Source organism: Crinia signifera, chromosome 8 (assembly GCF_055691185.1).
Source record: "Crinia signifera chromosome 8, ASM5569118v1, whole genome shotgun sequence".
Classification (NCBI taxonomy): Eukaryota; Metazoa; Chordata; class Amphibia; order Anura; family Myobatrachidae; genus Crinia; species Crinia signifera.
The window spans coordinates 12,269,718-12,286,178 of record NC_139224.1 but is presented as its reverse complement, the minus strand read 5'-3'; positions in this window follow the sequence as shown (position 1 = coordinate 12,286,178).

Genomic DNA, 16,461 nt, shown 5'->3' with positions numbered 1-16,461 from the left:
ATCGGACCAAAATCGGCTAGTTTTGATGTCCCCTCAGATCCGATGCATGGTCCCGTGCGCATCGGATCTGCATCGGGTGGTCGGACCTGCTGCATGTCCGACCACCCGACTTGGGACCTAGTGGGGCGGCGCGGCGGTGGAGGGAGCAGGGGGGGCTGGGGACGCTGCGGGGGACACAGGCGGCATAGAGCCGGGCAGGGGGAGCCGGGAGCTGTCAGTATTGAATAAAAAAAAAGCCCATACAATGAATGGGCGGCCTGTGATTGGCTGAGCGCTCTCTCAGCCAGTCAGCAATTGGCTGAGAGAGCGCTCAGCCAATCACAGGCTGCCCATTCATTGTATAGGCTTTTTTTTCTAGCACTGACAGCTCCCGGCTCCCTCTGCCCGACTCTATGCCGCCCGTGTCCCCCGCAGCGTCCCCAGCCCCCCTGCTCCCACCAGCAGCCCTGCTCTGTAGCGCCCCCCCCCCCCCCCTGCTCCCCGGGTTTTTTACATGTGATAAATCGAGACGATTTATCACATGTAAAAAATGGCACATCAAGTGCCAATCTAATCAAGCTCCCCCGGGGAGAAGCCGGGGAAGCTCAGGGGGAAGTCGGGGGCGACTTGTCCTAAGGACAAATCGCCCTAGTGTATGGGGGCCTTTAGATTTGGGTGGACGGTGTTTAAACTGAAATCTAAATTGCGGGGTAAAAATAAAGCAGCCAGTATTAACCCTGCACAGAAACAAAATAACTCACCCAAATCTAACTCTCTCTGCACCTGTTACATCTGCCCCACCTGCAGTGCATGGTTTTGTTATTTTTGAGAACAAATATGATCTATGGGCCCGTTTCTGACCTGCAGATCTTCGGAGCCCAGCAATCATCTGTGCGAACAGGGTGAAATCCATTCATAAACTCCCACCATCGAATGGACCCCCTCCGTGTGCAACTGCCGATTAAGTCTACACCTGCGATGGCCATGGGGAGATAGGTGCTGCTGATTAAGTCAATGGCCAGGCCAGGGGCGTAACTAGATATTCGTAGGCCCAATAGCAAAAGTTTGTAAGGGCCCCCTATTTAGCAAGTGATGGTGATAAATGTATGTAAAACATATTACTTAGATAGTAAAGGTTGGCCCCCTTCAGCTCTGGGCCACATAGCGGCTGCACCCCTTGCAGCTATGGTAGTTACGCCCTTGGGCCAGGCCTTGTTTGGCGGCACGCCCAGAAAATGCCGGGCTTCCACATACAAAAATTGGCCGGCTGTCACACATCTTGCAAACGGCTCCGTTCACAGAGGGACTCCGCGTATGCGCCCTGCGTACCGGTCTTTCAATAATCGTCAGGGCTGATAATCATATTATAAGGCCTGTTGCGCTGTTTTACTCGTCAAACGAACGATATCACCGTAGGTTGGCTGAAAAAAAAACAACGGACCCTACGAAATACAAATCTCCCAGCAGGATGCTCAGCGCACGTAAGTGTTACCGAGCAGTTACCCTCCAATGCGACAAACAACAGCCGCTCATAAATAGAATTGATTTTCGCCGCTTGAGCGCACATTGCTAAGTAGCGGGTAATATAAGATGGCGGCTGCGTGCTCAGATTGCGGAAAACTCTAATATTAGCAGACGTCTTTCATCGCTTCACAATACATATAACAATAACCGCTTCCCATTTTCCAGGGCCTGTTATAGACACATCCACAAAGTGTTGTCCCGGATCCCATATCTCTTACTACACGCTCTTAGCGAATATCATATTAATAATCAATAGTCTTCAGATGTGTATCAAGGCCTTTATCCTTGAACGGTGAGAGCGAAGGCCTCCTGCGGTACGGATAAAGCAGCTGCGCGCCAGGCACGGAAAGGGAGAGCTGCGCTCTGTAACTACCCCATGAAATATGAGTTCCTTGGGCATTGCTACTGCTGAGAATACATCACGAGCAGGACGCTGCTTCGATGATATATTAATGCCATCCCTTATCTGGACTGCCTCAGCGCCGCTTCCTCTGCCCAACAAACCCCAGATGTATTTCTCAGCAAAAAAAGGTCACCTGCCAAATGCGCATTGAAGGGCAATGACTGAGCTCCTGACTGTTATTAGCCAAATGAAATATGGGGTTTTCTGTTCAATAGATGCAGCGTAGGAATCCACACAGTAAATTCTACCTGTGCCGCACACACCGGATATAAGCAACTCATGAGCAGCCGGCTTTTCCTTGCTACTGATGGAGATGAGATATGCAGACACAATGGGCCTGATTCAGCGGCATTTGGACAAAACCATGCTGCGCTGCAGGTGATGCAGATGTAACATGTGCAGAGGGAGTTAGATTTGGGGGAGTTATATTAGGTTTCTGTGCAGGGTAAATACTGGCTGCTTTATTCTTACACTGCAATTTAGATCGAACATACCTCCCCCAATCTAACTCTCTCTGCACCTGTTACATCTGCCCCATTTGCAGCGCCCAATGTACAATAATATGCTTCTTACTGGGCTCTACGTCTTTGGTCAGGATAATGGGTCAACACAAAACAAAGACACTAATAAAGATTGTTTAAATTGAACACCCAAGCTCTAATTTATCCGGCTATTAAATATAAAATATTTTGTTCCTAGTTTGTTTGATAAGTTGTAGGGGTAGATGTATCAACTTTGGGGAGAGATAAAGGCCCTTATTCTGATCGGTGCGGATATTCCCGAATTCTTACGGTGCGGACCGCACGCCACGCTGTGCGGCAGCGTGCGCCCATCGTCCGTAGAAACGCCCACGTGTCCTCCGCATTCGGACGGACTCACTCTGTAAGAACAGGGCGTGTTTACGGACGACATACAAACCATGCGTGTGCGGTGGACACACTCAGATTCGGCACGGTATTACAGAGTATGCACGGTGATACCGCATCCGAATGGATGGCAAGCGGGGCGTCCGCACGGAAGCGGGGTATTTACGCAAAACTACCCACTATTATGTCTATTCTGCAATACATCACATGACCCACTTATTCAATTACCTATCCTCATAAAAAAACGTTTATTTGTAATTGGAATCAATTACATGCCAATATATCCTTACAACCATGGCTAACACATCCATTGCACACATTAACCCTTACATCAATTGAAGTGCAATGGTTTGTATTTGTCCCTGTGTAAAATATTATAAACAATCTACACATATACTGTTTAATGTGCAAAGAAAACCAACAACTTCGAACTTGCATAAAATATTTATTTTCATAACAGTTAAACATTAAAATATAAAACAATAAAAAAATAACATTAAAGTAGCAAGTCCCTAAGGTCCTGCAGGTCTGCAATTAGTAGCTGCAAATGGTGGCCCATCCGCATGAGGGCCCCACGAACACCCTCATCTGCTTGTGTTGTGGCATCTGTGGGCATGTCAAAGGGGCAAAAATTAGTCATGATATTCATGCAAACATTTCACATACTGCTACATAAATCGCAGAAATGCAGGGTGACATGTATGTATGTATGTATGTATGTATGTATGTATGTATATATATATATATATATATATATATATATATGTAGAGAGATAGAGACACACATAGATAAATAGATATGACACACACATATATACATACATGCAAACTTATTTACTACATACTGTGTTTTTTTCCCTCTACCCTTTACTCTGCAGAAGACATAACAGTCATAGTGTTTCTTCTGATTCACAACCCACCCATGACTAACCAATGACAAGCATGTCATGTCCTCCGTCAATAACAACTTGGCACAATCTCCTCAGTCTAAGTTCAGTGATGGTTCGTGGCATGGGAGTTATGCAAATGTCAGGAATGCACAGTACACATCCTCAAAATCATAATTCAGTCTAAACCAACCTACAATTCTGTGAGGGGAAAAAAACAATCTGAACCACAGGGGGTGTTTAGGTAGAGGAGGCTCCAGGGACACTGTCAACTTGTGACTCCATTCCAAGGTAGGCCGGGCCATACTCCATTTATAGCATACATCATATCGTTTATAAATATCATTCACCTAAAACATATATTCAGCTATATGATGGGACAGATTCTACGCTTGCAGCAGGTGAATTTAATCCAAAAATGATACACTCATCCCTTTACTCCAGGATCCTGTTTAACTACAACGGTGGCAGTCAAAATGGAGCTCCAAGCCATCCCACAAACCTGTGTAATTAAGAGGTGTCCTGGATGAAAGGGATGCCTTGGACACCCCATCTAACCCGTACCTGTATCTGTAGCTACCCACTTTGTGTTATGTATTGATAGTATTGTAACAAAATTTATCCTCACCAGTGCTACATAACAAATACCAGTACAACTAATTTATGAATGATGCATTATGTATACATACCGATCTGTTCTGCCTCCACCGCCTCACACGCCTCCTCCCCCTCTGAATCGGCCGACTCCGGGACAATCCTGGCCTCCTCAATAGGCTTGACCGCCTCAGCCACCTCCTCCACATCCTCCTCCGCCACCAACACCTCCTCAGCCACCTCCTCCACATCCTCCTCCGCCACCAACACCTCCTCCACCACCACCTCCTCAGGCACCTCCTCCTCCTCCACATCCTCCACCACCACCTCCTCAGGCACCTCCTCCTCCTCCACAACATCCTCCTCCACCACCTCCTCCTCCACTTGCTCCTCCTCCTCCACAACATCCTCCTCCTCCACCACCTCCTCCTCCACTTGCTCCTCCTCCTCCACAACATCCTCCTCCTCCACCACCTCCGGCACCTCCTCCTCCATATCATCCTCTTCCATCTCCTCAGGCACCTCCTCCTCGCCCTGGCCTGCCTCTGCCTCTTCCCGTGCCTGTCGTGCTTGGGCTCGTGCTGTGTGGGAGAAAACAAACATCAATGTCAATGTAGGGTCATTGGGGCACATGTATTAAGCCATAACAAGAGATACATGGAAGGGTGATAATGATCGAAAATTATGCTTTAAAGTTGCTCCTTACTGTTAATGGACTTAAAAATCTGAAATTTAAGTTATATGTGATTGTTAGTAATTTGTTCAATCATTACAACCCTTGCATTTATCAATGGTTAACACATATTACATCAGGCACATTGTATGCATCAGAATCAATAATGCTATGTAATTACATATAAAAGGCACATGACTGCATGTTAACCAGGAAGAAGCACACATAACAGTCTATGGACTTTTAAACCCATGGACACCCACTTCACATTCTACAATTTTTATTGTTTATATATGCTATGATGTAAGTGCGAAATTTCATAGCGAAAATACTCACAATCAGCTATTTCCCTCCTAATCTGCTGCAGTAGCTCTGGCTGGCGCCTGCGGAGGTCTGACCAGCGCTTCTCTAATTGCCCGATGCTCCTCCGCACCCGGGTGCGGGCGTAAATACGGCGCCCTGCCGCAGCATAGGCTCGCCGCTTTTGGCCGTTAGTAATAAAGGGCCCTGCACGGCCCAGCCTTGTCTCCATGACGGAGACCAGTGCCCGAAGCTCCGCAGGCGAAAAGGGCTCTGCTCTGCGTGTCTCCGCCATGTTAGCACTGGCATCAATCAACCAATCATGTGCTGTAATTGGTTTATCACAGTTATTTGTGTTAATAACTTTATTGTTCATCTTTACATGAACAGCGTCTCTGCGCCAACACAAATGGCGAAAAAGTCGCATGCCTTAAAAACGTTAGAGCTGATGTATGGCAATGAACAAATGTAATATATATAAAACACAGTGTGTATGCACTTTGCAAATCGAATAACGCATCGCACCGCCAAGCAACGCGTGCTATAGCTTGGCAACGCATAGCTGTACTTCGCATTACTTACTCTATGCATCTATGTGTATGCGTACATTTATGTTTAAAAGACACATACACATACGTGCAGGTATCCTAAGTCCACCATTATACACCAGCGCTGGCTGCCTGCCTGCCTGCCTGCCTGCCTGCCTGGCTCCTACTTGAAATGTCTAAACATGTTAATAAATTCAAATCACATATATATATATATATATATATATATATCTGCAAACAAATCATACATCAACACAGAAAAAAGTCAACACCACATAAGAGAATAAATCAATGTACTCACCAGACATCAGTGATAGTATCAACTACAATAATGAAGATATAACAAACACATAAGATCCCTTGCACAAGGTATAATAATGAGCACCTATATTGTACTTCCACCAAAAGTAACCACATATGATAAATATCGCCTATTTCTTTGCCATTAGGAGGGCAGGCTGGCTAATTGTCGATTTGTAAGACTGACAACTAACACACTGTACTTATTTGAAGGTGTGATTTTTACTACAATTGGTGTGTTCTGGTCAACTATATAAAATTTACCTGAAGAATCTTTGCACCACAGAGTCCCGCAGCTGGTATCCCCTCCGGCATTCAGGGGCGCGGGATGGGCGCATGGGCGGATCTTGCGGCTCAGATGGAACCTCCCACTCATCAAAGGGTATCTCACGCCGCACAGCAATGTTATGAAAACATACACACAGGCCCACGATCCTCGACACCATTTCAGGCGCATACTGTAAGTCACCACCAGTGCGGTGGAGCACTCTAAATCGACCCTTTAAAAGGCCAATTGAGCGCTCCACCACTTGCCTGGTGGCAACATGCGCCCGATTGAATGCCTCCTGTGGGCCCGGTGCTGGGGAGCTGTACGGCGTAAGTAGCCAGGACGTACATGGGTAACCGGAGTCACCCAGAACCCACGCATCACGGCCTTCCAGCTCTTGTAGTCTTTGCCAAATCCCGGTTTGTCGGATAACATGAGAGTCATGGGCACTTCCGGGAAACTTCGAGTTGAAGGCGAGAATTTCCATGGATGGGCCACATACCACCATCACGTTGAGTGAGTGGAACAATTTCCGGTTCCTATAGATCTTCTCACTTCGTGATGGAGGCACAAATGGTACATGGGTGCCATCCACAGCCCCTATCACATTAGGGAAGCCAGCAATTTGATGGAAGGCCTGCTGGCTTCTGCGAAGGGTCTCGGTGGCAAATGTCATGGCCATGAAGTGCCCCTTGCGCCTAAACATGGCCGACGTCACACGCCTCAGGATTCGGCAGAAGGCCGGCTGAGATATTCCAGCAAGTACTGCCACTACTTGTTGGAATGATCCTGAGGCGCAGAAATGCAACACCGCCAGCAGCTGTGTGTGAGGCGGAATTGCTGTCGTGATCCCGTGAAGAGGTTCCAGATCACTCTCAATTAACGAGAGAAGATCCAGAATGACATGTGGCGGTAACCGGTACCTAGTAAGTACCTCATCATCGGGCATCCCAAAGAGTGTCACCCGTGTGCGATAGATTCTAGCACGTCCTGGCCTCCTTGCCCGACGAGTGGGGAGAGCCGCAAGTGCCCTTAGCCTCCTAGCCATGAAACCCATCATTGCTTCAGCAACCTATAATTAAATGCACATAAATAATGATGCACCTATGCACATAATGGCCATATCCGACAAAGAATATATTTATATGCTTCAATACGTACAATAGACGGCCGCCCAGGGAAGTCCCGAAGATCCATATTAATCTATAATGATGTAACAATAATATGAACTCAATACACACCGTCCTAAACACACAGATGCTTACAACATGTAACTACTAAACACTACTTGAGTATTATAGGTGTCTGCATTTGATGCCGACATCATGTACTATGACACATTTCACCTATTGCTGGGACATGTTGTCCTGCAATAGATGGACACACACAGGTTTAACACCTGTGAGTGAAATAGTGAACATGTGACATGTTTCAATAATGCTACAAAGCCTTTGCTGGCCCAACAATCTGTAGTCAGTGAGGCAATGGTGCATACATTAATACACTTACATTGTTAATGGATAGCATATCTACAAGGACCATGGAAGAGCTTACCTTAGACCCTGACAACTACAGATCTGGAGACAAATGGTTCTAGCAGCAATCCACTATTTATAGGCCTCTCACATGTGTTGTCTATAACATTAGTGATGAGTATTGCATGACTTGTGGCCTGGATTTTCGAAGGGATTGGGTTACTTTTACATTTCAATGAAACTCAACAATACCACAGTAGTCATGAACAATCCCAAATAGCATGTATATTGTGCGATACTCACAGGTGTATCAGAAGATTCTATGCAATGTTCGAATTGGTGACCGATATTTAATGTAGAAGTTACGCCAGGTTTTACACAATGGAATTTCCGCAACTATGGGCGTGGCGTATGCGTCGCGAAAAAAACGCGCCGTACGCAGGCGGCCGTTACGCTCGCGCACGGAACGCAGCTGCCGCTGATGTACGCCAAACAGGATACACAAACAGTATATAAAGGTGTATTAGAATGTGACAAAGTTGCTGGTAACATGTCTGGATCCCAATCTGAGGTGGACCAGGAGTTGCAGCAACTGTTTGCCAGGATGGACTCCAGCACCTCCTATGTGCCACTGCACAGGCAGGCACTGGGTAATGATCAGGCTGCTGGCCCTTCAACAGCAGGGCAACCTGCAGCTGGCCCTTCATCAGCAGGGCAACCTGCAGCTGGCCCTTCATCAGCAGGGCAACCTGCAGCTGGCCCTTCATCTGCAGGGCAACCTGCAGCTGACTCATATGCAGCCTCAGCAGAATCATTTGGAACACAACCGGGGACTTCACAAGATAATACCATGGCCAGCACTTCAAGTACAGCGACACGTGGCAGTAGGCGTGGGCGTGGCCAGGGGAAAAAGAGGGCAACAGAGGAACCAAGTTCCAGAAATAAGGCATATGAAGCACAGGAGCTTGCCATCCTGGTTCCGCGAGCACGTGATTGGATTGAGTGTCCACCGGAGAGGCTGACACACACACGCAGATGGAAGATTTGGGAAGACATAACTGCAGAGATTAATGAAGTGGCGCCACAAGTTTGTGAGACGGAGCACGTCAAGAAGAGGCAAGTTGTTTTGTGTTACATGTGCCCAGTAATAGACAAGTAATGTTTGAATTCATGCTTAGATGGATTGGGCAAATGTCCGGTGAGGTTGGTACGATTTTGTAAGGGTTGATATCATAGTTGAATGTAATGTTATGTTTTTGACATTAAGCACATGTCGTAATATGTAGCACATAGCAATGGCTGCAACAGCAAACATCTGGAGTGACATGTATTAATATGTCAACTGACATTGCAGGTGGCACGACTTCAAAACCAACCTGAAGAGGAAGATGACCAAGCGGTGGGAACACAGCCAGAGATCTGGGGCCGGGCCCATGCCATCAGGGCTACAGTTCACCCCCCTGGAGTTGATGGCCGAGTGCTGTGTTGCAGTTGAGGAGGTCAGGGGGGTGAGCACCATGGATAGCGAGGCCCCAGCTGAAGTGTTTGCGTCTTTTGTGGAAGGTAAATATTTGTCATGCCATAAGCTTGTGGAAGTAATTATCTTAGAATGTGTCCTAATTGTGTTTATCATTTTCAACAGACACCCCACCGTTTGGTGAAGAATCTTCTCAGGAGGTGGAGGAGTCCGTGCCACCTGGCCCCAGTGGTAGGCCTGTGCAGCAGCAGGCATCGGTCCAAGCCGATTATGCCAGCTTGGCCCAGATGCTTGGAGACATTAACCAGCAGGGAGAGTTGGCATCAGAACGGATGCGTAGGACCGAGGAGATCATGGCGAGCTTGGCCAGCACCCAGCAGTCCATCGCTGGGAGCATGCAGGCCATGGCTGAGGCGCATCAGGCCATGGCTGCAAGTGTTCAGGTGCTGGCCGAGCAAGCCACGCGTCAAAATGATCTCCTCCTCCACCATAATGAGCTTATGGTGGAGCTAGTTGACAGCAATAGGGTCCTAATGTCATCCGTTTCTGGTGCATTACCACCAGCAACACTCCCTGCTGGCAGGAGGGGTAGACCATCCACCCCCTCACCAGCATCTGCTCCACCTGGGCCAGCATCTGTCCATGGCCGAAGAGCTGCTGCACAGGCCAAGGAGCCTACCAAGGGCAAACGTGGCCGCAAATGAACTTGTGGCTGCATTAATCTCCACCGTTATGTGGTCCCAAATCTTTCATTGTGCTGTGTGTGTCAGCTTCTTGTGTCCAATCACGTGCTGAGGGTAACCAGATTAGCCCTTGCTTCATATGTCATTTTTGGTTCCCCTGTTGCCCTCTTTTGCCTGCCATTACTGTCTGCTGTACTTGAAGTGATGTTGCTAAGTCCCTTTGTGTTCCAAATGATTCTGCTGTGGTTATGAATGTGTGCAATTAGATTTATTTTCTATTATAATTTATTTATGTACATTCCTGACATGCTTTTTTTTTTTAATGTTTTTTATTGCTTCACAGTGTCAGTGTCTGTAAAATGTATTGAAATAAATTTATTTATTTCACCAAAATTGTGTGGTTTAATTAGTACATGTAGAATACACATGTGTATTGATAGTATTAATATTCAGTGATGTCCATTCTTAGCAGTTTCAAAGTGTGTGACAAGTACAGCATAGTGTGTTTAGTAAAGGTTCCTTGAAGCAGCAATGGTTTCAATTAAAGCACTGACAAGCGTGCCATTAGTGAGTAATGAGTAAAGGAGTCGATTGTATTGGGTTCAGCTGTTAATGCTTGTAGTCATTAGGCGTTCCGTTCGCCTACCGCAGGACCGAGTGGTTTCCGCAAAGCAATACTTGCTTATGGACACCGCACATTTCTATCGGTTTTGTTCGCGTGCATTCGGAGTGCTATCCGAATGCACGCCCCCCAACATAAGTGTACTCCCCCGTGTCCGCCCATGTTTCCACCCAGTTTTGCCCACTTTGAAACTACGCCCATGTGTCATTCCGCATGACGCCCATAATACGCCCATATTTCCCGAGTAATTGCGGTGCACAGTTTTGTACAGGATTAGCACGAACAGGTATGGAGTCAAGGCTTGGCACATGCGCCTTGCGTTCCCCACGCATGCGCAGACGCCGTAAATACGCTATCCGAAAGTATTCGGAAAAGTACGCATCAATCAGAATAAGGGCCAAAGTGTGTGACTACAATATGGTTTCAATGGCCCATTCATTTCATTGTTGATTACTAACACTGAAAAAAACTATTGAAATGCCTGGGATCTTGTAGTCCAGGGATGGGGAAACCTTTGGCCCTCCATATGTTGTTGAACTACACATCCCAGCATGCTCTGCTACAGTTTTGCTATTTGGCAATGCTAAAACTGTTGCAAAGTATGCTGGGATGTGTAGTTCAACAACAGCTGGAGGGCCAAAGGTTCCCCATCCCTGTTGTAGTCACAATATAATGGACTGTGAGGCCTCTGTTCTCTCTCTCTATGTACTTTCACTTTGAGCTGTGACAGTTTTTAGCCCACAAACTCCACCCCACCCTCAGTCTCTATCTGCTCCTACCTCCTATCTCTGTCTTCACAGCTCCCTCCTTGATATCCAACAAGTTTCAAACAAATCAGTGTCCCTGCAAAGAAATAGCTTTCACTTTTCTGTTCTGATATCGTTTAGCATACAATGGGGGAAATTTACTAAGCTAAATTTGCATAAAATAGGCCTATTCGTATACAAAAAATATGCCTATTTTATGCGTATTTGTATTTTCAGTGACCATCAAAAGATGTAGGAGTTTCCCCCCTGGCCTGCGAATGGATGTTTATGTAAAATATCCATTTGCAGGTCGTGTGAACGAGCACAGTGTGCAGAGGGGGGCTGACAACCCGTCATTTGCATGGCGGCACCTGGTGCAAATACGCTGCCTTGCTAGTCAACCAGAATAAGGTCCTTAGTCTTAGTTCCACAGTTCCACACCACCCCCTGCATGACGTACAGGAACACAAGAAAAAACATCCTTCATTTTGTGATAGCAGACTTGGTGGCGCCCTCAAATCACGGCGCCCTACAATTTTTATTTGTATGTTAATTGGACCAACTCAGTACAGCAGAACGCATTTTGCCATAGGCCATGTATCAACTGGACCTGAAGCCAACAGTATACCACATCCCCACAGCTGTATTGTTCTGTACAACGCCTGCTTCTGGTGAGACAATATAGGCATTGGTCTATGCTGGAACCTGTTGTACAATGAAACATAAGGATGTTCATCGGGACCCGCTGTGACGCAAGGAGTCTGCACACAGACTCCTATACAGCTGGTCACACATTAGTGGTGCGGCTGCAGCCGCCAGGTCCTACCACAGCCGTCAGGTCCTACCGCAGCCGCCAGGTCCTACCGCAGCCGCCAGGTCCTACCTCAGCCGCCAGGTCCTACCACAGCCGCCAGGTCCTACAGCAGTCGCCAGGTCCTACAGCAGCCGCCAGGTCCTACTGCAGCCGCCAGGTCCTACAGCAGTCGCCAGGTCCTACCACAGCCACCAGGTCCTACAGCAGTCGCCAGGTCCTACCGCAGCCGCCAGGTCCTACCGCAGCTGCCAGGTCCTACCTCAGCCGCCAGGTCCTACCTCAGCCGCCAGGTCCTACCGCAGCCACCAGGTCCTACCGCAGCTTGCGGGAGTGGGCGGATCCTGTGCTGCAGGTTCCGGCCACACTGCAGTTTCATTGAGAGACGACTGTTGGTTGATGAGAGATTGCCCCACTTGGTGGGTATAACTGCACTTGGCATGAAGAAGGAGAATAACTGCTAGAAGGCGTCTTTGTTCTGCGAAGCTCAGATTGAGGCCCACGTTCTCTCACTAGAAAGCAGAGGAATCAGGATGAAAGGAGCAGATTATTTGTGGGGAATTTTCAGCAGTGACCTTGGAGCCAGATTGTCTGTAATATAATGAAATAAAATCCTACTGTTCTGTAACTGCAGGTCATACGTGGAACACGGCTTATCTTTGCAGGACACACACGGAACATGTCCCCGTACCATTTCTCAGCGGCAATTATCCGGACATCAGGAACTTTGACTGTATCTATAATTGGGCAATAGAAGCTTCCCGCTGTGGGGATTTCTGGTGTTTGCATAAAACATACAATAAATCCCCTGATTAACGAGCTTCAGACGGCCCTGTTGTTCTCTGTAACGACCCCCCACCGCAGTTATTTCTTTTGCATGAACAGACTATGAATCCAGATTTTGATGTATCAGTAAATAAATGTATTTACCTTCTACAGTGTTCTGCTTTACAAGCAACTTTACACCCATACCCCACTTATTGTCTTCCGTAACAGCACTGTAGTGTAGGTCCTGGGAAGAGCAATGCACTGGGGCCCGTACGCACCCATTCACAGGAATATATGAAAAACAAAACATAATTAAAGGCCCCAATACACTATGGGGGTTATTCGTGTTGTCACGATCGCATGCAAAATTGCAAGCGAGCGCAATGTTTTTAAATGCACATGCGCATTTCTGCAGAGTGTTCGCCGGGCGCACGCACCCAAGACTGCGTGCGTGGGGCAGCGGCCATGGGAACACCCAGCGTTTCATGGGCGTTTCCATGGCAATCACCTGGTGGGCGGGCAGCTGACATCACCGGATGTCAGCTGCCTGCCCAGTTCCATGACCTGAGATTCACTTAGATTTGCAAGCACCCTCCACATCATTCGATGGTTGGTGACCATCGAATAATTTGGGTGTTTCCACGTAGGCTGCGAATGGATGTTTATGCTAACCTGGTGCATGCACATGCGCATTTAGAAAAACATTGCGTTGCCTTTGAATTCTCATGCGAGTGTGACAACCAGAATAACCCCCTATGCGACTTGGGACCAATTTCACCCAATTTTGGTGTATCGGGCTGAAAAATTGGGTAAAATCGGCCCAAAATCTGACATCACATCTGATTGGAGGCGCATCGGGTCAGATTTGGACACTCCGCGCTTAAGATGAGTTAGAATTGGTGCCATCAGGGCACATCGCGGGTGCTTTTTAGCACGATTCCGTAGGTGTGTGCCAGCTATATGTACAGGTCCGGCGGTGGGTTGAACATCGGAGGGCAGCGTGTGTGCATCTGCAGCTGGGCAGAGTGCAGGGTGTGGTGAGCACAGGTAAGCCTCTAGGAGGGCAGCGGGCAGCGAAGGGTGCCAGGCGGCGGCAAAATCTGCAAAAAAATATTTCAAAAGATAGGCTGGCCGTTGATTGGCTGAGGGAGAGAGCACTCTGTATAACACACACTGACCTGTGCATTATATACTGGCCTGTGCGTGTTATACACTGGGCTGTGCATTATATACTGTCTTATGAGTTATATACTGACCTGTGCATTATATACTGGCCTGTGCCTGTTATATATACTGGTCTGTGTGTTATATACTGTCCTGTGCATTATATACCGGTCTGTGCGTGTTATATACTGACCTATGCCTGTTATATACACTGACCTGTGCATTATATACTGGACTGTGCGTGTAATACACTGGGCTGTGCATTATATACTGTCTTATGAGTTATATACTGACCTGTGCATTATATACTGGCCTGTGCCTGTTATATATACTGGTCTGTGTGTTATATACTGTCCTGTGCATTATATACCGGTCTGTGCGTGTTATATACTGACCTATGCCTGTTATATATACTGGTCTGTGCATTATATACTGGCCTGTGCATTATATACTGACCTGTGCATTATATACCGACCTGTGCATTATATATACTGACCTGTGCATTATATACTGGTCTGTGCATTATATACCGGTCTGTGCGTGTTATATACTGACCTATGCCTGTTATATATACTGGCCTGTGCATTATATACTGTCCTATGAGTTATATACTGACCTGTGCATTATATACTGGCCTGTGCATTATATACTGTCCTATGAGTTATATACTGACCTGTGCATTATATACTGGCCTGTGGCTGTTATATATACTGGTCTGTGTGTTATATACCGGTCTGTGCGTGTTATATACTGACCTATGCCTGTTATATATAATGGTCTGTGCATTATATACCGGTCTGTGCGTGTTATATACTGTCCTATGCCTGTTATATATACCAGCCTGTGCATTATGTACATAGCTTAGCGATAGGAATTTACCAATGTTTGTAATACCGGTGCCTTTCATCTCCAATGCGACCTACATATTTGGAATGCATAAGCTCCATTTCCTCCCCTGTACAAGATACATACGGCGCTGTCTTTGGGAATGAGCCTCGCTGAGCGTCTCATCCTCCGATGCTGCGCTCTTTCATCTGCACCTGTGACATCCCGGCTCTCTGTTAATAAATCTCAGCATTTGATTGCGCACTGATCTGTACGTTTGTGGGGGGCATCAATATTGTGTGAAAGCTTCTTGTCACAGTGAGGAATGACGCGATGACAAACACTCCTCAGGGACACAGACGGCTGGCAGCCATTCCACATATATAAACCCCACACTCACAGTATTGATTTCTGTGCCATTAGTAGAAGAAAGTTTATCTGGAGGGCCAGGGGGAGAAGCCACTTTGACGCCTGTAATTTATAGTGCTGCAGGAGGGCGTCAGAGTCGCCCTGTGGGATATGTACAGGTGTGTGCATTTCGCCCAGATCAGAGGGGTTTCATTATTATTATTTTATTATGGGATGACATAGGCAAATGCAGGGGGGGGGGGGTGTTCTGGTTGCCTGGATACCGTTCTTCTCTAGGCAAGTGGGTTAAGTTATGACAACAATAGTAATGGTATATACTGTGACACAATTACATCATGCAGTGTAAGGGACAGGCCGGAGTTGTTGAACATGCCCTCTGGTGGCAGCCTCTACCATATTTGCCCTGTGAATGAATCTGAGTCCTCAATCAGTGCACAGGACTAGAGAGCAGCTACCAGGGAGAAGAGACAGGAGCCTTACCATGAGGTGGGAGAATGTGAGCTTGGTGTATTTATTTATTTTGACATATTTAACCTTTTTCTGAACACTTATTTAGATTATTTCAATACTTGATACAGCCTATATTATAGATCATCTATAGTGTTAAATATAAATACTGTATTTCATATTGTATCCCGCGCATAAAAAGTCATTACTAGGTTCTTTTACCACTCCCCCAGACTCCAGCACTTGCTCCAATGTTTGCATAGTGGCAGATTGTGGACTGCATTTGAAATCCTGCGTTTGCCACCGTATGGGCAAGGATCACCTCTATTAGCCTTGTGGTTTCCTAGACTCAGTCTGTATTGGTTTGGGTCCGGGCTTGCCCAACTCTTACCATGATGCCCCTCTACCCTACGTCAGTCAGCCCTGTGGGACACATGGGAGATTAGAGAGATGCCCAAGGAATGTAATGACACTTTGATGTGGCAGCCTTCTATAAGCAAATTCGAATCAACAATGACCCTGAATCGAAGCGTGTGTACGGGCCATTAGCAGATACTGGAAGTGATGTTACACTGTCTCTTCCTTTCTTTCAGGTAAAGTGACACCTTTGTTGACCACAGCCCAGGAGGGGACCTCCTGGTTGGTGCATAGGGGGAATGGCTGGCAGGAAGGGATATTGGAGACCTACCCACCTTTCTGGGGCTGTAGGAGCACCGTCTGATTATCGGGAGC